The sequence below is a fragment of the Etheostoma cragini genome, chromosome 22 (assembly GCF_013103735.1).
Source record: "Etheostoma cragini isolate CJK2018 chromosome 22, CSU_Ecrag_1.0, whole genome shotgun sequence".
NCBI lineage: Eukaryota > Metazoa > Chordata > Actinopteri > Perciformes > Percidae > Etheostoma > Etheostoma cragini.
In genome coordinates this window covers 13,216,123-13,239,520 of record NC_048428.1, presented here as the reverse complement: position 1 = coordinate 13,239,520, position 23,398 = coordinate 13,216,123, and the positions used below count along the sequence as shown (strand labels likewise).

Below are 23,398 nucleotides of genomic sequence, written 5' to 3'. Positions count from 1 at the left end.
AACAGAATTACCCTTCTAGTGTCTCTGGGGGCCTCCTTTGAACATGCATTTCCCCTACACTTTTACCCTCAAAGTAGCCAAAGATGTGTCTCTCAGTCTCCAGGTCCCCCCCTTAGTGACAATTTGTCCACATCAGAGAACCGTCATCCCTAACTAGATCTGAATCGTGACACACAGATGGGGAGGGGCCGGGCCTGGCAGTGGCAACGCTGGGTGCCTGCCTGCCCCGGGGCTACAGAAAAACGCTATGCTCAGACTGTCGTGTGAGAGAACACAACTGCTTTCTGCTAAGCTTTGCTTTACCACCACAAGCTCTACCAGCCCACATTACAAGGGTAATAGGGTGCAATAAGAAGGATTGTTGTTAATTATTTTTATATATACACACACAATCAACTGAAATGCAAAATACAGCTCAACAGTGTAGACATTTCTATGCATAGGGTTTTCTTAAACTGTTTAAAACCCATAAAATAAAAAAGGATAAGTACTAAATCGTTTGCCACACACCCAAAAAACATCCTTACAATCTTACTCACCATCTGCTGTTACTGGTCATACAGAGTTCTACAAATAATAATAAACTGCAAAGAATAATGCATGCCACTTCATTAAACCATTCACAGCAAGAAAAGTCTTAGCACAGCGACACAATACGTCTGTGACTAAACAGCAAATCATGTGAAGTAAGCTTTGCATTGTGACACAAAGAACACACCCTTTCAGCTCTGCTTCCATTCAGCTGTAAAACAGCACATAAGAACTAGGCAACATTTTCTTTGGAGCCTTCAGGCAACTTCTGTCAGTAACTCTCATTGGTAATGGCTGGAAGTTTCACAAGAGCATATGTGAAAGAATTGTAAAACGCAATGCAGCTTAATGATGATTGTGATTGCAACTTCTATTTTACAAAAAATCTTTATGATAAATGGTATTATATTGTTGACATATGTTGGCATAGTGTCAGGTGATATAAGACACACACACTGCACATCATCTACCCCACCCACACATGGGTCGACCCTGTATCCTAAAAGTCACAGCCTCTCTGTTCCGGTCAAGTGCATAAGCTAGGGAAATGTATGCATTTAGGTCATGCTGGCCAGCGTGACCTATACAGGGGACAACAGTCAGCATGTTAGTAAAAGTAAAATCATATTAGGGCACAGGGGCTACACGATTGTCTGTGGGAATCACCTTAATTAATAAGAACACAGAAAAATAAAGCAGAGGGAGCAGGAGTATGCTGTGCATGATAACAATTACCATCTTATATGCTGTGCTTACCCAGTGCTGGCTTTTAATTTGAAAATATAAAAAAGGCATACTGTGGCCAGGAAATTATGTTTTAAATGCATAAAACCTTGGAGGCCCCTTTGAATACTGGCCCGTAAAACAACCACCCCCTTTTAAAACACTACTTTCCATTTTATTTTCTTATCATAGCAACTCTGTCTTAAAGTTTTAGAATTTCTCAGACATTGCCATGGAAGCTAAATAAATCACATTTCTTTTTAACTTCTGTGTTTCCCCATCTCTTTTCGTATTCTTTTTTTCATGCTTCCAGTCTCCTGTCCTGCTGGCTGCTCTCACCTTTCTCTCCTGGCCCTCTGGCCCTCATCCTTGGCTCTGGCTCCTGACAACCTCACCCACTGAGCTACAGATTGGCTGGCTTACAATGCCCCAGATCCTCATTCACCAACACAATGCACTCACCAGCCATACACCTTCCCTACTCTTTAACTCCTCACCACATCCCTTCGGTTTATTCCATTATTCCACATTTTTCTTTCCCTCTTATTCATTCTATTCGTTCATGTGTTTCCTCAAGCTCTCTCCAACTCAATCTTTCGCTTTTCTGACTCTGTCTATCTGGCAACTTGGAGGTGACTGGTGGGCCGACAACAGAAACCATCTCCTGCCTTATTCCGGCACAGGGCAGCATGAGCGGGACGAGCCAGAGCTCACAAAGCCACTGCCGAGCGAAACAAAGGTTGTGTGCTCCATCATTCAAACCGGGGCCACTCCGACAGCTGCCTCCGCCACGCTCACACTGACAAACGGCCAGAAAAACAGATGGTTTGTGCATTCATGACCAGTTTAGTGGAAGCCCAGGAGTCACCCCCATTCAAGGGGAGGGTTTTTGTCAGCTATTCCATAATAAAGCTTTTCAGTCTGGTAGAAAATTAGAAATGCATTTTAAAATTGTCGCTTAATTATTGAAGTCATCCCAGCTTCATGGAGGAGGAAAAAAGCCACGGCTCTGGATTTGTGACACATGACTGATCTGAAAAGATGGGCTGCCTCATTTCACTTTTTAAATCCTGCCAACACATTAACATCCATTTGTCAGTTGCTTCTAAAAGCACATGCATTGAATTTTGAAAACCAACAATCCTCTAAGAGAGAAAGTTAATCATCACAACATCTGATCAATATTGGCATTCCACTGTATCACCTTACTGGAAATTAATCAAATAAAGATATAGTGCATCAATATAATTCAGTAACAAAATTTCAATTATGAGCTATATTACAAGCACACATCCTACACTTGGAATGCATTTGTTCATGCATTTGCAGATACATGCTAAACCTTGCTGTACGGTTGTTGGGACTCTCTAATCATGTCAAGTGCCACACACGTACACATCTGCACCATAATCGATAGCAGATGCGTGTGTCCAACCCTCTGAATCTTTTATGGCCTCTGCTCTTTCAGACCCATATGGTTTAACCATGGCCGAGAGCAAGCTTTGCTCTTCTGCCCAGGGTGTCGCTCTCACGTAAAGCCCTGTTTCACAATCCTGAAGCCTTTTGTTTAAAGTTAGAAAATCGACAGACTAAAAATGGCGGTTGATACGCATTCCAGGCCATACAGGAGTTCTATGAAATAAATCATGAGAATAGTTTGGTGTTTTCACAACTTTATTTTCTGTTAATGTATAAATATTGTCAGTAAGAAGTACTACAATAAAAAGGTATATACACAAGTAGCTATATGAGATTAAGTCAAGCACAATAATGGTGTATGTCATATCATTAAAAAGAGCTTAGCGGATGCTTTGAAGCAGTGAGGCGTGAACCATACTGGACTTCTAAGCATCACTATCAAGCTCCTGGCAACACACCCCAAAAAGTCATTTCCAATTGTAAGAGAAAGCATTCACCATGTTGCACTATATCATACACAATACTGTTCACACAAATTAGCTGCAGTGCCAGCCAAAGTGACACTGACTAAACTTAGTTTGTTTGTTTCCACATATTAAATTAGTTGCACATCTTCCAGTGCCCAGAGACAGGGCCTAACAATGCAGGCAGAACGGCTGAGCAGATATGAATTAAAGATAACGCCAAGCCACCGCACGTCTGTCTCTGCTTGGAAACCATCTGGACGTTCAATATTACATCCTTGTCTACACTTCTCACACTGATCAGGATCAAAGTTTTTTGACAGGTCTTCATGATGCATCACACCCAGATGTGGTAACTGGCTGAATGCATTTGTTGAGGTCTCACTCTTATTCTGAGCAGTCGTGCAATGGCCTTAAAAGTCCTCCCTCTGAGAAGTCACAGCTGGAGCAGAGCTAAAAGCCACTTACTTCTTAACTTAAATGTGACAGAGACTTCATGTCAAGCTCTAATTTTACCAGATGTAAACTTTGCTTCAACATAGAAAAACATCTAAACCAAGTTTAAATTATAAACTCAAAGAATTGTTCATCTATTTCAATAAACTTGTGATAGGAACGAAAATACTAGTCAATTTCATATTGAAATAATACAATAGAATGCGTATTTCTAAAAAAGGCATTATGTTTTGTGTGTCACAGACAGTTCATATGAAGACCGCAAGCATATCTTAACTACCATGTGATCTAACATGTTGGGATCTTGTTAATAATCATGTGGGCACTGCATCATTGCACTGGACTGGTAAAGTCAAATTAACATAATCACTGTCATCATTAGCATAATTTCTGTGCTAGTTTGTCCATGTTACTTACTGTAATGTATAGCACAATACAGACACTCAAAAGCATGTTACACACTGGATAATAGCAAACCACATATTATTATTGACCTCTGAGAGACCCAAACAGCTAACAGAATATAAACAAGGATACACATGACATCATTGCATGCGCGCACACACACACACACACACACACACACACACACACACACACACACTATATAAAGCTGATTGCACCCTGAGAGCTTCTGCTTTGTTTAAACATAAGCAGTGCCCTCCCCTGACTGTCCAAGGAAGTGCATGCAATCAATATGGCAAAAAGAAACTCGTCATCATTGGTAAGTTATTACACTCTCCAAAGAAAAGGTGACTTCAAATTGGTTTTATAACTTGTCAAGAGTGCACAGTCGGTGGATGAGAGACCCTCACCATTACACTTTAGCCCCCTATTTGTGTTTGGACTGCACCCCCTTGGCAGCGGATAGAAATCACTTCCTCAGAACATGATGTGGGAGGTGTTCAAAGATAGACGCTGACAGAAATCTGCTGCCACTGCCAAAAGTGCTGGCATTTCTACTACACAAGCAGTGACTCTGAGATGGATGTAATTTAATCAAATAATGTGATAAATGTGTGAATATGGACAAAAAATACCAATTGCATTAAATAAATACAAGCTAGAGGTGGGTATAAACAACTTGGAAAATAAGTCACAGTATGTTGCTATGTTACAAACAAAATTATCTTTCAACGGCAAAAATATATTATTGGTGCCAGCGTAGCCGTTTGGTACAGTTTTATTGGTGTTGTTATAATTCTAAGCTCAACCAGCTGGTAACTAGATGATACACAAAGTTGTTTTCTATCCAAAAAAAAGAAACATTTTCCATCTTTTTCAGAGACTGTACAAGCTGCTCCTGTAAGATTTCAAACCATAAACAGCGACAGCATCTAAGCAGAAAGTAATGAAATCCCCAGTAGACTCTAATCAGCATTCTTGAATGGCATCAGCTCCTACTATGATATACAGTACAGGCCCCATCAAGGTGATTTCTCACCTCCTCCCTCCCACACACACACAAAACCGTGACCCGCAGAAGGCAGCCCCGAACTGTCGTCCTAGAGCTTCTCAGTGGATCCCCCCCCCCCACCCCCTGCCTGTGGCTCTCTCTGTCTTCTCCCCCCACCCTCCCCTAAACAAGGACAAGAGCTCGGTAGGGATGAATAATATAATCCCTGCCACAATGTTATAAATATGTTAAAGTGCGAGTTTGTGTGTGAAAACAGTGTTTTGTTTGCTTTATTAAAAGACATTGTTACATAAAACTGATATACATTATTGTATAATAGAAAAATAAACACCAGCTGAAAATATGTATTGAATGTCAAGTCATTGTTAACGCATCACATTAAAAGACATTTCACATTTGCGTCAGTTAGCCGACATTTTGTAAACATGCTTTTTACTGCACACAGTAAAAAGAAGCTGTTGTGGAAGCCGTGAAGGATCGGACAGCGGCTGGAACCCGGTTAAAGCCCGGAAGTGAAGAGACTCAAGGCCAAAGAGACAATAATGGACCTTGTCTGCACAGTCAAATGGCTACTGCTTGGTTAGCTGTAAGCTCCATTTTGGGACCTTTGGTTCCCATATTTAATTAAAAACCCATTATCACCTCTCTGCATAGTGAGCAGCCCTTTAGCCCATACTATCTAGACCAGCACTCTTAATTGGTCTTAAATGGCTAAATTTCTTTTCATGTAATAAGTCTTCCAGTTCTCTAAAAGGATAGGAAAGTAGAGTCTTGTTAAAAAAAAATGACCCCCCCCCCCCCCCCCCCCCCCCCCCCCCCCCCCCCCCTCATAGTAGTAACCAGTGTTACAACAAACTATTCTCAAACAGAGTGTACACACACAAACACACACCCTTCCACAGACCTTGTGGCAGACCTTGCAGGGAAACTGTTGTTTAGGTGGTGCATTAATATTCAAAAGGTGATGCTGCCAAAGCACCTTGAGCCGATGCACACTGGCACACATTGATGGCCCGAGTGAGAAGCTGCAAAGAAAACCATACAAGAGAAAGCAAAGGGTTTACACAAAAAGAAATAAAAGGGAAAGAAAAAATTGAGCTACAGGTAAAGAATGAATAAAAGGAGGAAAAAGTTAGATGACTTCTCCTTCATTGTTACCTCGACGAGTGCAGCCAGGCCCCAGCTCCCTTGGCAGAAACTAAGTGGCTTGCTGGCATATGGTGTAACCTCCATTTGAGTGCTAAAAGCTGGATATTGTTTTTGTGGAGCAGATGTTGGCGGGCATGGCAAAAGGCACAGCTGACGAGGCTGCACAGCTGGGAACGGTGTGTGTGACCCACATACAGGGGGAGCAGTAGTCAACTGAGAGCCACAACCTTAATGAAGAATAGAGAGACAAGATATGAAGTTTGTCCCTCTATTGTATTTACACGCATTAAGTCAAAATTAAGTCTGTTTAGCTTGTATTGTATTCTACTGCCTATTCAACATTTTTGACGTGGCTCTATGATAACAGCAGTATTATTCTAATAATCAAGGAATCAGATTTTAATCGAATGCCTCACTCATAATGTTGGGTGTCAGAGAGAAGGCTCGGTCAGGACACACAGCCCCGAAATATTAAGTGCAATCAGACTCAGATTGCTGGGCTTTATTTCTATAACCGTTCAAATTTAGGGAGTTTTATTTGGGCTAATCACAGTAGGATGGAAAACAACCTCAGCTCTGTGTGTGCCTCTGAAAAACACAGATGTTTTAACATGTTTTAAATTGGAATCAAATGAGCTTTCATGCCTAGATTTGAGCTAATGAAAACGAAACGAGCAGACTTAAGATTCCTGACCGATTTCCCAAACCCAGAAGTGTCCCGATGCCAAAAGTGGACAAATGAAGATTATGCTGAGATTATAATAAGGATGCCAAAGCCATTATCCAGTCTACTTTGACAAATGTTGTGCCTCTCTGTGAGCAGATGGGACCGAGAGTTTGGGTGGGGTATCAGGCAGAGTATCCTTCACCCACTTGGCTAGAAAAGACCAGGATAAACGGCAAGCAGGGACACTGTCAAGACTCCCAAATATTGCATGTAATTATTGTTTGAGTGCTTATCTCCGTCAAATACATTCATTTTGTTGTGCTTAATGAAAACCTGTTAACAAAACAAATATTACTATAATATTCAGTAATTTAATCCACATGTTTCACTGTTTTAGGTAAGGTTCCTTAGCTTTTTACTATTTTTAATGTATGCACTAGAAAAATATAATACGTAGTTTATATTGTTAGCAGGAACTCAGATGAGCAGAAAGACTGTTGTCACTCAGAAGCAGCCTATGGTCTCAGGTTGGGCAGAACACTTTGGCTTCAGCTACGTAATTATGAAAGTGTTAAATGCCGTATGTTGTGGGCTGGGGCAAAACCAAGTGACCAGAGGCTACAAATGCGGTTTCCCCTGGTGTAAAAGGATTAGAACAGTCTGTCATTCAGTGGGGTAATGCAGAGCAGAGGCACTACTTAAAAAGTCATTTAGAGAATTAAAATGCCCCCAGTTGGGCCCGAGATCAGGAATAAACATCCTAAATAAAACTACAAATAAATACTGATAACTACTGACTGAGCACAGCCTTGAGGCGACAACTGTTGACCACTAGATTTCCTTTTGAATTCCAGAAACTGCAAGGCTTTGGCGCGATTAATGCCAATCTCTCATAGAGGTCTCATTAATTAATGAGTGGTTGTCTTGCCTGCAAACTGATTAAATTCACCCCACAGAGGGAAAAGTAAAATGTGGGCAGCACCTTTATGAGGAGCACTTCACCAGTGGGAATCAACTTCCTGTGGCAAGGCTTACCTAAATGTACCAACAGGCTGCTGCTGACCTTAGAAAAAAAACCTGTAGCGATCTGATGACAGGGACAAAATAAAAACAAGCTTCTCACAAAATGATGCAAGGACTTTGCTGTAATTGCCACAATTATGTACCTTTAATAACTGCTGTATTTAGTTTCTTTTGCATACAATATATTAATGTTTCACCAGGAGTTGTCCAGACAAAATGCTTAAATAACCTCAAGAACCAGTAGAAATTGTTTATGGTCACCTGTTTTTAACTCATAATGTTGCCTACTCTTTCCTCTACCAACAGTACAAGCTCTACCTGTCAGAGTGAAACAATCGATAATTAATGACTTGAATGAATCGGAGGGAGGGTCCAAGGTTAGTTCTACAGCTTCGGAAGTAGCATGATTCAGAATCTTTGAGGTTGGCTGACAGTGTTTTAAGTCAAGCAATAACAGTCAATTGGTAAACCTCTGTTTTTGTCCACAAAGCCGCATAATCTCAGCATGTTACAGAGATTATATGCAGGTAACTGAGGAGTGCTGCTCTTCAAAAAGGCTGCGAGGACAGACTGATTCTGCTTTGACAGAAGTTATGAATACAGATCGGACCTCATAACTGACAGGCCTTACTGATGGAAGCTCAGGGCCCCTGGGACTGAGCAGATGATTTGACAGGCAGATTTAGAGACTTGCTACTACAGAATAGGTGGACAGCGGACAGGTGAGCACCAGCTGGTGAGTGTATGTGTATGTGCAGTATGTATGTACTTTCCTAAGATGGTTAGCAGCTCAAAAAAAAAGGTCATATACTGATCATGAGTTAAAGTTAAACTGACATTTAAAAAAAAAAAAAAACTCCACAGCTTAAGCTCATACAACCATTGACTGTCCAACTGACCGATCAAAATGTCAAAAAGGTCTACTATTTAAAAAAATCTTTTTGGAGAAAATTTGTGTAAACTAAAACGTTTATCCCATCTTTTAACAAGATATGATTTCTCTCCATAGAAGACCAAATGCTCTGTGGAATAGGTACAGTAACATTTGTATGGGTTTAAAGCTATTTTTAAGGATTTTAGTTGTGTCATGTTTATGAATGAGTTGCATTTTATTTATACTTTTATTTAATTTATAAATTTCACTTGAATTAAGTAGATCTTTCAAGTAAATGGACATGCATTATCATCTCCTATCACACTATATTTTGCACCTCAACTAATACCCTGTATTTAAAATTGTTAATGATTTTTCAGCCTTATGTGCAACACTGACAGTTTTTTAATGATAAAATCCTCAAATTAGAGAAGATGCACTAAAAGGCATAAGGTTTATTGTGGTTTTAGTTAGATCTACCCTTTCAGATCTGCATGTCACAAATATTTAATTGTAGACTAATATTGTTCCTGCTCATCACTTGACATTATTACATATTGTATTTGAATGCGATCCAGAAGTTTCTCCATGGAGTCAGTGTTGATGCAGTGTGGCAGTGTGCTGTGGCAGTGTGCTGTGTTGAGAGTGACATGCCGATTCCTGAGCTTCTGTATGAGTCAGTCCCACCCTTCCATCTTGCGAGAAAGCCTCAGCTCTCACGCCTCATATCAGCCTGACTTTGATGGACACATGCTCCCTCTTTGCTTGGCAGGACGGTCTTTTGAGGAAACTCAACTAAAGTGGCAACAGTGATTGGGTCGACACACACACAGAGGGCCCCAGACCCCAACTCTCCAAAATCACAGACATGCACTTATATGGTTAAACACGTAGACACAAGCACAAACCTTTATTTTTGCCAGTGGATGTTCTTTGTGTTGACTAGATGAGCTCTGGGAAAACATGGGCACTTTGTGTTGTCTAGATGAACTCTGGAAAAACATGGGTACTACAAAGCTTATTCACCTTAAAACTTGAAACAAAGCGGGATCATTTGTGTTGATCTGATATCTGACAAAGAAAAAAAAAAATGGAAGTACGTTTTCTGAGTTTCTTGGACAGTTGCTTGGTAAGTTATCTTAGGAGAGGCAACAACTGGCCAACTTTTGTGAGACAGTGAATGATAAGACTATAAACACTTGACAACATAGAACTGAACATTACTTGGATCAATTATGTGCTAAGGATAATAATGTCAGTACATCACCCACAGTGCTAGAACTTTTTATACTTGTTTTACACCCTAGCGGCCCACTTCACTGAAGCAAGGTCTACTCCTTTGCCCACAGACAAAGGGAGTCCTGCACTACGTCTGTCTCAGTCTGCTCATCCCATTATATCCACTCTGCTGCTCCCAGTCATCAGCTATGACGAGCCTTCACCTGAGTTGACAGGTGACTGTCCTGAGGCAGCGCAGCACCCAACAGGGGAGCCCTAACCTGCCAACTATCTGTCAGTCCCCCAAAACCAGCTCTGTCATGTCATCTCCTCCATGCCAATCATGGTGACACATCAAGTTTGTGTCAGGAAACAGTGTTGGCGATTACAACCTAATACAATATTGCCCTGAGCAAATGGGAAGAACTAGGCAATTATTATGAGACATAGATATTAATGTAAATGTTGGCAGGCCACATGCAAATAATTACAAATACAATGTTTTTTTCTAAAGTTTTAACTTTTGGTGTAATTGCACATGCAATAAAAAGGAGGGGTAAGGACTCAAAAAGGCATATTTCTGAGAAGATGATAGAATCTTGAACAAGAATAATGAAAAAAAGAAAATTCCTTAAATGTAGTGTACGGTTGTCCAATTACCCCCTTAGTGACAAAGGGAACATGGCAATGGTTGTCAAGTCTATTCTCTAATTTTAAGGTTGTTGAACAGAGGCTTCTTACAATCAACAACAAACTAGTTTAAAAAATAATATTTCAATTAAAACGTCCTTAAAGTTTCTGTAATCACTATCCTCATAAAAATGGATCATATGAGTTTTCGTGTGTAAAAAAGGTTGCGCATTGTGCCCACAGAGAATTCTCACCTGACTCTGCAATCCCACTATGGACTGTTTAGTGTCTTTCAGCACATTGTTACTCGTTATTTTCAGACACAGAAGCTCACCAAAAAGAAACTAAGTACAACTTACTCCGCACCAAAGAAAAAACAGACAAAGAAGTGATGAGCTGATGGACACAGTGAAGCATTTAGCAGCTAAAGAACAAAATATGGCTTGGTTGTTGCTCTGTATCTGCTCAATGTGGAAACAGGCAACTGTCTTTAAACAAGCTTGCATTTGAGCCTCAAAGATGCAGATGTGTCAATGTTTAGAGATTGTTTCAGTTGTTGCATGTTTAAAGTGCATGTTTAAAGTGCATGACAACTGAGTAAACTCCTTTTGCTGATGAAGTTAATGTGATTATGATTGATAACGGCTGCTGGCCTTTCCACCTCTTCCTCATCCCAGTCAGTCGCCATAGTTCTAGTACTAGGCTGAGGCTACTCTCCCCAATGGTCCGAAAACACAGGTAAAAAAGCTGTGAGACAGTTCACAATGACCACAGGAGAATACGAGACTGGAAGAAAAAGAAGGATAAGCCGACGAGATTAACCGGCACGAGCAGAGCACAGCTAGCTAGCTGGAGGTGGGAGAAAACAAGTTAGCCTGGAGCTAGAAACAAAGCAAGCTAGCTAGCTACCGTCTGTGACGTTAATCAGATACTGTAGTAACTACTGTATGCTCTTATCGTAATCTACCAGCAATATTGTAGTACCTGTATTTGAAATAAATATCCGGTACATTTAGAGGGTTCAAACTGACAAAGTGGAGATGTTTGATTATTTCTGACCCAAATTGCTCTGTCGCCTTTCTGGCTGTTGTTGGACATGGGGAGATTTTTTGCAAATGTTTCTAAAAAAAAGGGAATGCTCTCTGACAGTTATGAGATTCCAAAAAAAATTTGTAAAATAGTTTAGTTTCATGAGCGCACTTGAAACTTTCACGTGTGCACGCAAAACCTTTTCATGTGCGCAGATGACAGTTTATATTGATGCCTGGGCAATAATGGAGACCCTGACAGCTAGAAAATGACTACAGTACATTACATTACAGTCAGTTGCACTACATTTTAATCAAGGTCTTCATTATAAGGACATTGCTGTTTTGATACGAATAAACAGATTTTAGAGTCTTATAGTTCCGGCGCAAGGATTCAGCTATTTGGATCGGGCAGTTACTTTTATTTATTAACAGTTACAAACATCTGGCTATATAGGTGGATGTACACAAAGAGGGTGTTCAATTAAACGAGAACTGGGACATCAAATAAGCGTTATAAAAAAAGCTTAACGTGGTTTATTTAACTAAACAATTAATGAATAACAGATTTATCTTTTATTGCTCCTCACAATTACTGAAAACTGTCAAAATTTAACCCAAAGTCCAATTATTATGGACGTTATCGCTTCTGCTTCAGATTTTCAGCAGCAGTGGATCGGCTGCGAATTGACTCCCAACAGTTCAAATTGGCTTTACAAGTTCTTATATGAAAAAGCTTAACTTGGCTTAATGTACCTGAACAACAATCAACGATCACCAAGTCTCTCTTTCTCATATTGGTCCTCATAACTACTGCAAACTGACAAAAAAATCTAACCCAAAGTCCAATTATCATGGACGTTATCCGGCATGTTTCTGCTTTCAGTGTTTATATCAAAATTAATCTTAGATTTACTTTCACGTGTGTCGTTTTGAAACCCATTTGCGCTGTTATGAACAGTGTCAGTGCCATAGTCAGCAGCACTACCTCAAAGAACTCCGGTTAGAAAGGATGGCGGCTAAATATGAGTTTATTAGTGCCAAAAGGCTTCAATTTGTCATAAGAGTGGGACATTCTAAAACCCTTAAGGTGGTTTAAGATTACCTTAACGAATGATTACCACATCTCTCTCTCATATTGCTCCTCATCATTCCACTGAAAGCAGAAACATGTCAGATAACGTTCATAATGAGTGGGCTCTCTTTTTTTTTTTCTTCTACAGTTTTCAGTGGTTATGAGGACCAATATGAAATAGAGATTTGGTGATCATTGATTGTTCAGGTACATTAAACCACGATAAGCTTTTTCACGTTATTATAAAGCCCATGAGAACCGTTTGGAGTCAATCCACAGCCGCTCCACTGCTGCTGAAAATGTGAAGCAGGAATGTCAGATAATGTCCATAATAATTGGACTTTGGGATAGATTTTGACAGTTATCAGTGTTAATGAGGAGCAATATGAGAGATAAATCTGGTAATCATGGATAATTGTTTAGTTTCATAAACCACGTTAAGCTTTTTCACATTAAGCGCTGAATGCCCCAGTTCTCATATTGAACACCCTCTTTCCTTACTTTTAATCCATTCTCCTTGCATTTTGTGTACATCCACCTATATCCGTGAGTTAGCCAGATTGTAACTGTTCATAAAGGAAAGTAATTGCCCGATCCAAATAGCTAAATCCTTGCGCGGGAAATTATTACAAGACTTTTGAAAATCAGTTTTGTCGTATGTGACTCATGTAGGCTACTGTATTCATTCTCTAGCTGTCACTGTCTCCATTATAGCTCAGATAGGCTACATCAATATACAACATCCATATAAACTTTCAGGTGAGCACATAACTGTACTTAAGATGTTTTTGCTCATGTCCCCTAAGGGGCTCGAGGAACGCTATTGACTTTTCATTTAAAACGGTGTCTTTAAAACAAGTATATGCTTAAAACAGATGGAATTAGAAATAAAGGCCTGTCTCTAATAAAAGCCTGCTTCAAATAAAAGCCGGGTACCTTCTGCGGTTTAGGTAAATGAAAGGTCCCGGATTTATTTGAGAAATTATGGTAATTTAGATTTCATTAAATATAAAAGAAATTATTCTGTCCTCTTCATCTTAACACACATCCGGACACTGCACAGTCTAAGTTGTATTCATATTCTCCACTGTTTCATTGTGAATGCAGCTTTATGTATGTATGTATGTATTCTTTGTTGTCCTTCCCTTCTCAGCAGACTGAGATTCATTTGTGCAATGGTAAAGGTTGCGCTGACCTAGCCTGTGATCACACATTTTTGAATGTTAGGAGGGGGGAAGCAGCCTGTGCCATATGGCTAACGATCACAATAATAAATCAATTTCAGGCACCCAGTCATAATTTATCCGAGGAATTATGATTTTTTTTCATTCAGTTGTTTCCAGTTAGTTGTCGTGGCATTCCAGGACCTCATTTTAAAAGTGGCAACGAGGCAAGCAGGCAGAGTTTTAACCAACTGCTGGGATTTTACATGGTAATAATCATGAAGCACTGATTGATTGAAGCTCTTTTATCAGTGGACGCTGCCACCTCCTCACCCCAATATGTAAATGAGTAACCTTTAGGAGGGCTCCGAGTGGCAGCAGTGGCAGATGGGCAGTAACACTAATGGGCTGGAGGTTGGCTTGAATAAATATCCCATGGTCTGGAACTTACCTAGTCCCTACAACGAGCCCACCACAAAAACAAAGAGGCCAGGAATCAAACTCAGAGAGTACAGCTGAAATGAGTAATCAATTAATTGTTCAATCAATTGACAAAAAAACCTTTACTCAACAAAACCTAAATTCAAAACTTAACTGCATTAATAATCACAGACAAGGAACAAACTGACTTATTAGGACTTAAGCTTATTCACCATATCCCCCAGAGTTATACAAGTCGATTCATACCTTTCTCATCTCCGTGCGTGCTGTAACTCTGTCTGATGTCCCCACCGGTAGCTTAGCCTAGCAATGATCCTGGAGTTAACCGGCTACAGCTAGCCTACTGCTCCCAATAAGTGACAGTATAGTTCCCAGTTAGTATGTGGTTAGAATATGGCTGTGTCTAATGTGACCTTGCTATTTGTACACCCTGTGACTATACAAATCCCAACAAGTAAATAGGAACATGTTGGTGTTATTTTGTCACTCTTTGGGAGCAGTTGGCTAGTTGGAACCAGTTACCTGCAGGATCTGGGTAAGGCTAAGCAACCAGTTGGGGCGTCAGACAGAGGTACAGAATGCACGGAGATGAGAAGGGTAAAGATAAAGTCTCAATAAGTCAGCGTGTTCCTTTAGGCTGTGACCCGGAAGCCAACAGTGATTATTCCAGACAATTTCCTGTTATAGGACAAAAGGTTTGTGAATTTTTGCGTTGAAATTGTTAGGGATTATGCATTCAAATTGAATAAGTTTAGTCAAAACCATTGAGAATTTTACAAGTCTCTGTGGATTTTAGCAAACCATTCACTTCACCTGCAGACGCTTGACAGTAAAATGCTGCAGTGGTGAGGCCCTTTAGTTTATCCAGCCTAACCACAGGGAATACAAACAGACAAAGGCATCAGTGTGTTGTCTAATTGAAATCCTTTAGAGAGTGAAGAGGGAGGAGGGATATGGAATGAGAGGAGTAAACTCAAACAGTGGGGATGTTGGAACATGAAACAGTTAGCTGACACTGTTCTTGAGGTAGGAAAGTGATAGCACAGAGCAAATGAAAACAAGGCAGCACAGACTCAGGCCCTACTGTGAGGCAGAGGTGGAAATGTCCATTTCCCCCCACAGCCTTAAATCAACATGACAGCCAGTAGCTTCTTGCTACCACAAAAGTGAGTGATTAGTATTATCGTTTAAATTGTAATTAAGCAGTTAATTAAAGTGACCTTGGTTTCTATTGCTGCATCTGTAAACGGGCAACTAGAGTGCCGTTCCGTCTCACAACCGTCTGTGAGGTCTGTGTGTGTCACAGGGCCCGTTACAGGATTAAGTCACCCCGGTGACAAAACCAAATTAAGCAGCTGTCACTGCCTACCTGCAGCTCAGAGCTTAAGATGATCAACTTATGACTGGTTGGGGACAATTGCCTTTTCTCCCACTCCCTCCTCCCATTATCATTTAGTAATTTATGATTAGTTTTCATGTTTTTTTTCAGACCATCATTAAAAGCGAGATGTTGAGAGCAAACTGCATGAAATCATCGGTACCATGCGTTAATGTTTGAGGCAAAGTCTGTGACAGCATCTTTAAAATCCAGTGGAGTGTGTTTAACGATTAATTGTATAGTCCTGACTGTGAAACATTGTTTGCAGCATTCTCTGACTCAGATTAAACTGTGCAAAATGAATAAATTTAACAGAAATGCTAATGTTTGACATTTCCATTGTATAACATTCAGTAAACATTCTAATCCTGAGGGAGAACTCCGATGTAAGGGAGGTAAACTAGGGTAACATCCATAAGCATTCTTGAGTAGCTGCAAAACACTGACATGCTCTCTGATTGGTATTCCTGTAGCTTGTATCTACTAAAGCTAAATAAAAAAAACTGAAAGAATTGAAGAAATAACTGTGCTCAGTCAACACCAGGATATTATGATACATATTTTATACTGCTGTGCAGCATTTAACTAAAAATACACATTAGATGTAAATTATACATTCATCATCCTACGAGAAAAACTGCCAACAATGTTTGAATTTTTATAAAACTGCATTCTAAACTACTTAACTTTAAATGTTAGAAAACACAGATCATTTGTGATGATACAATGCTATGGTTAAGGTTTGATTTGGCTTAGGCATAAATTTACCTTGCTTAGGTTTAGTAAAAAACGTTAATGGTTTGAGTTGAAATTACTTTATTGCTAAAGTTAAGTGTGTAGCTCTGCCGTCATTATGGATACAATACATTTTGGCACTCTATAGACCAGATGACAATGTTAGTTTACAATCACTTCTGGTAAAAAAAAAAAATTCACAGCTCCACACATTCAACCTGAGCAAAGCTGATTAACTTACAAACACCCAATTAGTGTGCAGGGCCTTTAAAATACTTTTAAAATTACAGTTGAACTTACATAATTACCATATCATTTCTTAATTGTTCTTCAAGTTCTTGCTCACTCTTCTTCTGTCCTCACAATCACAAAACAGAGCTGCTAAATAAGAGAGTCTAATAGAAGTAGCAAAAACTGACTTCACATTGGCCTTATAACCCAAAATAATGCAGCTCGCAAACTCATATCAATTTTCAACATCTTAGCTGATGTTGAAACAGGTGGCACAAGATGTGAAGGAAGGATGTGTGTGTGTGTCATGCGTTAGTGGTGGGGGGCATCACAACAAGCACTCATGATAAAACAGGCCCATACAGACTGACAGCAGGTAAATTGTATGTCAGCAAGGTCTGCATTTCAATCCTTGCATATTTTCAACAGGCACCATTGAAAAGCCTCCCTGCATCTTTGCCTGCAAACAGACTGATTTAGCGCTAACTGTTTTTGATTAAAACGTCAGTAAGGCTGTGGGCTCCTTTCATCTCTTGGGCCCCAAGCTGTCTGTCTCTTCGCCCCCCATCTACCCCCCCACGAGTGGGGTCCGGCTTGTGACATGAAGGACCATTTATGTACTCTGAGGATCGTGTCATGTAATAAGCCCTGTCTCCAGAGAGCATTTAGCCTGATAGGAAAAGCTGATTGGGACAAAAGGCTACTGAATCTCATTCTAGCTCTCGTAGTGGCAGGTGACTGCCGAGGTAAACACATTTCTCTGGGGACGGAGAGGGAGACGCGAGGAGAGACAGAGACAGTAAAAGATAGACCACGGAGGCAAGTGTGTGTGTTTCATCACCATCATGACAGCTTATGCTAAAGTTCTGCTCAACTGTAGAATGCCCAGGAGTGTCATTTGTTACCATCATTACCAGAGGATACGCTGGTGGTAACTTCAATCTGCCACACGATTTTTCCTGCATAGCAGTGCTGATTCATTGTTTCAGTGTTCCACAAGTAAAAACGAGAGACTTTCTACAGAGATGTAGACGTGGCTCTCTCGCAAAAACAAGACATGAACTGGTGTCATAAACAACTGGGCCTGTAGATTAGAACACTTACCCAAAACAGGCACATGAGGCTGCTGTCTTGTTTGGTTTTGTTTGTTTGAGCCTGAGAAAAAGAGAGAGGAAAAAGGCAGGATGGTCAGAGCAAGCGGCAGCTGTATCCACAGATGCTCATGTAAAAACATCCTTATTCACATGTTCCCCACCATTTGTTTGTTTCCTGTTAATTTAGCCCTTCAGCACAATAAAAAAAGCCTGCTTTGTTTTCATACTAACAAGGCAATTAGCAATCATTACACAATTTCTACTCGGGGTTGCCTACAGGTGGATAGTGGTAATGATTTTACCAACTACTAATAACTCTGTGTGTGTGTGTGTGTGTGTGTGTGTAAATAGAGGATGACTCACATAAACAGTTACCAGTGTATCATTCTGCCAACATTCACTCTGACCCATCTTCCCCTATGTATTATAGATGTGCATAGAAGTGCGGGAGACACACTAGTGAGGTGGAAATTGGAGCAGACAGGAGGCATTGACACCAAAAGACTTGTAAACGGTGCTCCTGGCTCCCCAAGGAGGGTCTGTCACGCTGTGATCACCAGTAATGCCGCCAGGAGAGTAAGAGCAGAGGCGGGGGAGGAGGGTAAATGGAGAAAAAAAAAAAGGAAGATAACATGACTACGCCTAAAACACCTCAGGGAGTAAGATCCAAGGTGTGGGCATGGTGTGGACACAGCATAAAGTTGCATTAAGACCAAAATAGCAGAAGAGGACAGGAAATAGAGTGGGATGCAAACAGACTGCAGGCACTTGTATGACTAGCAGGCTAACAACAGCAGTCCACCAAAGTTGTTGATTATACAGTTTTAACACGTCACTGTCATTAACCTCTGTCGCTTTCCTTGGACTCACTGTATCCGAGCAGCATCCATTTTTTCTCTTCTTAAATTATTCTACCATACAGCTAGAAAACAAGAACAAAAAACAATATTTTCATAAGAAGAGGTCAACCCCTCCCCTATCAAACTGGCTTTTTTTGGGGGGGGCCTTCTCGCCTTTAATGGATAGGACAGCTAGGGAAGAAAGGGGGGAGCGTGAGAGTGGGAAGACATGCAGGAAGGAACTTTGCGGCGAGGCAAAAACCTCTATGTATATGTGCACCTGCTCTATCAACTGAACCAACCCGCCCAAAACTCAAGTATTCTTGATAGCCATTTTGTGCTTTGTGTTTCCTGTTTTTGTAGACGAGAAATGCGTTTATTTTGAAGTTTATTTAGTGTGGAACCCGTTGCTGTTGCAAACAGGTAACTGTGGGCTGCTGTTCTTTTTTGCTGCCCTGTGTCCAATCTTGATCAGACACACCTTGACCTCACAAGCAAGCCAGCACCCTAGACCTAGTTAAAAAGAAATGTTGACATTGTATTATTACAGGAGACGCATTTGATACAGACTGAAATCGGCTGCTTAGTCAAAAGATTCTCTCATACAACTGCATCCTCCTCAGCAAGCTAAAAAATAAAAAGAGTAGCCATTGTTCTGCTTGAAGTTTTGTTCAAAGTCAAAGTTATTGTTATGTCTCCCTCCTTCCCGTATTTCCTCTCCTGGTTTTGGTGTGAAACGTTTGATGGCAAGGAAGGATTGTGGAAAAGGTTCCCTGTGCTTTCTTCGGTATGTGTAGTGTACTTTTCTGTATGCTTTCATCTAGACCAATGTTTTTCACTTTTGCTTATCTGTTCGTTTCAAAATAATAATTTGATGGCAACAAAAAAGAAAGAAAAATGATATTACCTTGCAGACATCATTATAAACTACAAAAGCACTTGTTAACTAACATGGCTGCTAAATTTTGTAAACATGATCTTACCTCTAGGAAAACTGTTTCCTATTTACCTGAGTGCAGTAGTTTACAAGAACAAAATATGATCGTTTTAAAATGCTGCATTTTTATAAATGTTAGGAAATCCCTTAAACTAGCCCCTGGATTCTTTTTTCCCTTGGTCATTGGCAAAAAAACGTCAACACCAACATTCAGCGAGATAAGATTTTAAGATATGCAAACTAACAAAACAAAGAAAATACAACCTTGTTGACAGGCCATAAAAACTATGATCCATAGCTACCTGTCTCAGCAAATCACATTTTTGCTGAGTTTTGGAAATAAACAGAATCATTTTCCTAACAAATATTAATAGATGGGCGCCCAGATAGCTCAGTTGGTATGGCAGGCACCCATATATGGAGGTTTACCAGGGTTCGACTCCGACCCGCGGCCCTTTGCTGCATGTCATTCCCGCGTATCTCTCCCCTTTCATGTCTTCACTTGTCCTTTCAAATAAAAGACCTAAAATATAGAAAAGATCTAAATATCAGTTTTAAAAAAGGTCTGGCAATGGTAACAAATGTTTATCTTATCCACATCTTGAGTAAACCCCTATGCTGCAACAATTAACTAAAATCCCTTATTCACAACAGATGTACATCCTCTACTACCCTCCATGTTCATGGTCCCCAGCTCTCTGTGGCCTCATTTCATATGCAGATTCATCTGGCTTGGGACAGCGTGGCCGTCACTGCAGAGTGGCCCGACAGATTCCCCGGGGACAGGCCCTCTGTTCAAGGTCCCCAGGGGCCAACCCCCTACCCTTCTTACCTGCTTCAGTTCATTTGGGCAGCTATGGCCGACATATGTGAAGCTGTAGGAAAGCAGATGCTGCTTTTCCATTTGTGAAATCAAGTTTTTGGAAAGTAGTCAGCATTTTGATGGCCAGAGTCGAGTCAGTCAGTGAGTGTAAAGGGCAGTGAGGAGGCTCAGTTGTACAGGGTCGTACAGGGTTGTATGCTAACACTGCAACATCTGATCATCGCTGTGAGAATATGCTGATATCGCAAAACAGTAGCATGGCATTTTCTCATGTGTTAACACTTGCGTAAGCTATTCACATACATACAGTACAAAGACACACGCTGTCTTGATGTGGACATGTCTGTAGCTGAGCAGTTCCTTTGTCAGTCATCTGCTGATGCTGATCGACAATACGGGGGTGGGATGCATGTCAGAAAGAGAAACGCCTGAATGAAATGTCAGACTCTCTCGCCGTCCATGTCCTCCACCACCTCCATCTCACCCACAGCAACCTGGGAAGCAATGGCAAGCCTGACACCTGTCAGTCATACACTCGCAGCCAGGACGGAGAGGACAGCAGCATACACAGCTCCACATGCTACTGCAGCCCAGCACTGAACTAACTTTGCCACTCATCCACAGCAGGTATAGAAGTGTTACTGCATGCTGACACTGCTGATGGGACCCAAATTGTTTTTTTCATCAATGCTTGTGTAACATTTACAGCAACAGAGGAGACAATTTTAATGATAATTAAATCATAGTTTTATCAACAGTGAGCAATTACCCATAAGGACACTGACTGCATTATGTTTGGATGGGGGGAATAATAATATTACAATTAAAGTAGTGCTGACTTGAAGTTTGAAAGGTTAGATTTTACACAATTATGTGTCAAGGTGCTGAACGACCGCAGCCACCGACTCCCTCCTGGCGACAAATTTCATTAACAAACCTGATGTATACAGCACACGCAGACACAGTTCAAATGGGGGACATAAATTTCAGCCTGTGGGGTACTACAGTCACATTACAACTAATCAACCGCTCTCCTTATACCCTTCTGGAAAACTCTTCTTCTGTTCAGATGGGTGGGGGGAGATAAAGGAAAGTATGATGCTTTATTTCTAATCAGCATAAATTACCAGCATCCATCAGGTTAAACTCAAATTAAAATGCTCATCTGACAAAGCAATGGGAACTGTGTGAGCTCACTCATGAATCAGTGTGATTAGACCCCAAAGCCAAAATTTCCACTTATGATCAACACAATTGCCGTTCATTTTTTCATCGTTAGGTCTTTAAGGTAACATTTGGTTCTGAGGGTCAACCGGGTCTAAACTTCTCATCACATTTGTTCTCCTCAGAACAATGTAACCAACTAGAGCATTTTAACAAGGCCGAACACACCAAACACTGCATCATGTCATTGTCATCCTACCCAAACATAGTCTCTATATCACTTTAATCACTTTATGACGTACCAATCTTATCTGAAATAAATAAAAAAAACTATGTTATGCTGTTAAGTAAATACTTCTAGTTAGCGCATATTAGCTGCAGTACTGTAAGTCTTTGCACACACAGGGGTGACTTGTTGGAAGCTTGTTCTTACTAGTGCAATGTTTCAAGGAGGAACTAACTGAAAAGATTGTATTCCCCAGAACCATTTACAGAACACACCGATGTCCTCCACAAAAAAGGTCTGATAAGATAGTTGAAACTATGGAGGTGAGTGGGTTATGTTATGTAAACCACCAATTATCGCCATTGTTGCCAATATAGATATTAAAATGCTTCGCAAAAAATAACAAGAGCTTCCTTTTATATGGTGGGAAATTACATTTAAAAAAGTTCATATGTCTGAAACCACAGTATTTTGATTAATTCATTGGATTAAAAAACATTTGGATTAGCGGTTTTATGTAATTGGAAATGGATGTTTCTAAATATTTCACATTAAGTAAAAAGCAATTTTTTAGTGTTTTGAAAGTAATTAAGAAAGCATCAGATTATTACAAACAATGATGAATAGTTGCATGTCTAGCTGATAGAACATCTATCATCCATCTAGCAAGCATCAACAATGCTCATTCTGCAGGAGAAATAAAAATGTGGTCAGTCAGAAGCAAAAAAGTTAATTGCATAAGATGACATAAGATTGCAGTAACATGTCAGGCAATCTTCTTTACCTGTTTTTAGTGTTGTGAAACATAGAGGGTGTGTTTACAATGGAGGTTAGAAAGAGAAACAGGGTAGTTGCTTGTTGTACCTGAAGTTGTAGAGGCTCCAGCAGTCGGTGTAATGTCTGAGACTGGTCCTTTCTGTTGAAATAGGTCGCTATAAATCAAGCTGAACGTGTCCAAGGACAGAAGGGTAGGCTCCAAAATTCAATCCAGAGCAGTTCAAAACGTCCTCCAAACATTGCTCTGCGTTAGCACACCTGAGAGTTGATTGACAAGCCCCACCCACTACCAGCCAATAGGCTCGTTCGAAATGAACTGCGCCTGGCCTGTAAAGTGGACTAGAGCAGGCGGCACCAGCAGGGGGCGGTGATAACAAGATGCGGTAATTTCGGACAGTTTCCAGCTGATTTCCGCAGCCTTCAGGCTGAACAGGAAGTGAAAAAAACACTGTGATTCCGATTCCGATGCGATTCCGATTTGACCAAATCGTCTGTAATCAGACCCACATATCAGCGGGTACACAGTCTCTTGTTTCAATTATGACAGAGTAGCTCTCAAAATGCTCTACATGCGGTCTGTTGATGTTTTTAATTAACAACAGACTGTTGTGTAGATGATCCATGATTTGAACGCATTTAGTCTCTCTGACTTCCTAACGTTACTATCTGCCACACAACATGTGTTCTGCACAGAATATTACTTTAAATCAGTCAAATAGCAATTAAAATCCCTCTGATTCAAAATCAAAAAAATGTTTATAAAACGTCCTCATGTTGAGTCAATTGTGAACCAATCAGCTGTTAAATCAGCAGAGAGGCCGGCGTTTCCCAGCATGCTCTGGGTCCGCCTGCCTCTTGCAGTTGGTGAAAAGCAACTGCACTGCCTGCGTGTCAGAACTGCGGCCGCCTTGCTCTT

General features: G+C 40.5%; 1 long non-coding RNA gene across 1 annotated transcript; it reads right to left on the bottom strand.

The window, feature by feature from the left end:
• Positions 1–9,699: 9,699 nt before the first annotated feature.
• Positions 9,700–22,869, bottom strand: LOC117937913. Its single transcript, XR_004655281.1, has 4 exons — positions 22,570–22,869; positions 20,638–20,809; positions 17,727–17,777; positions 9,700–9,794 (listed from the first exon to the last, which is right to left on the bottom strand). It is a non-coding gene; the product is annotated as an uncharacterized LOC117937913 (long non-coding RNA).
• Between the last annotated feature and the right edge of the window lie 529 nt (positions 22,870–23,398).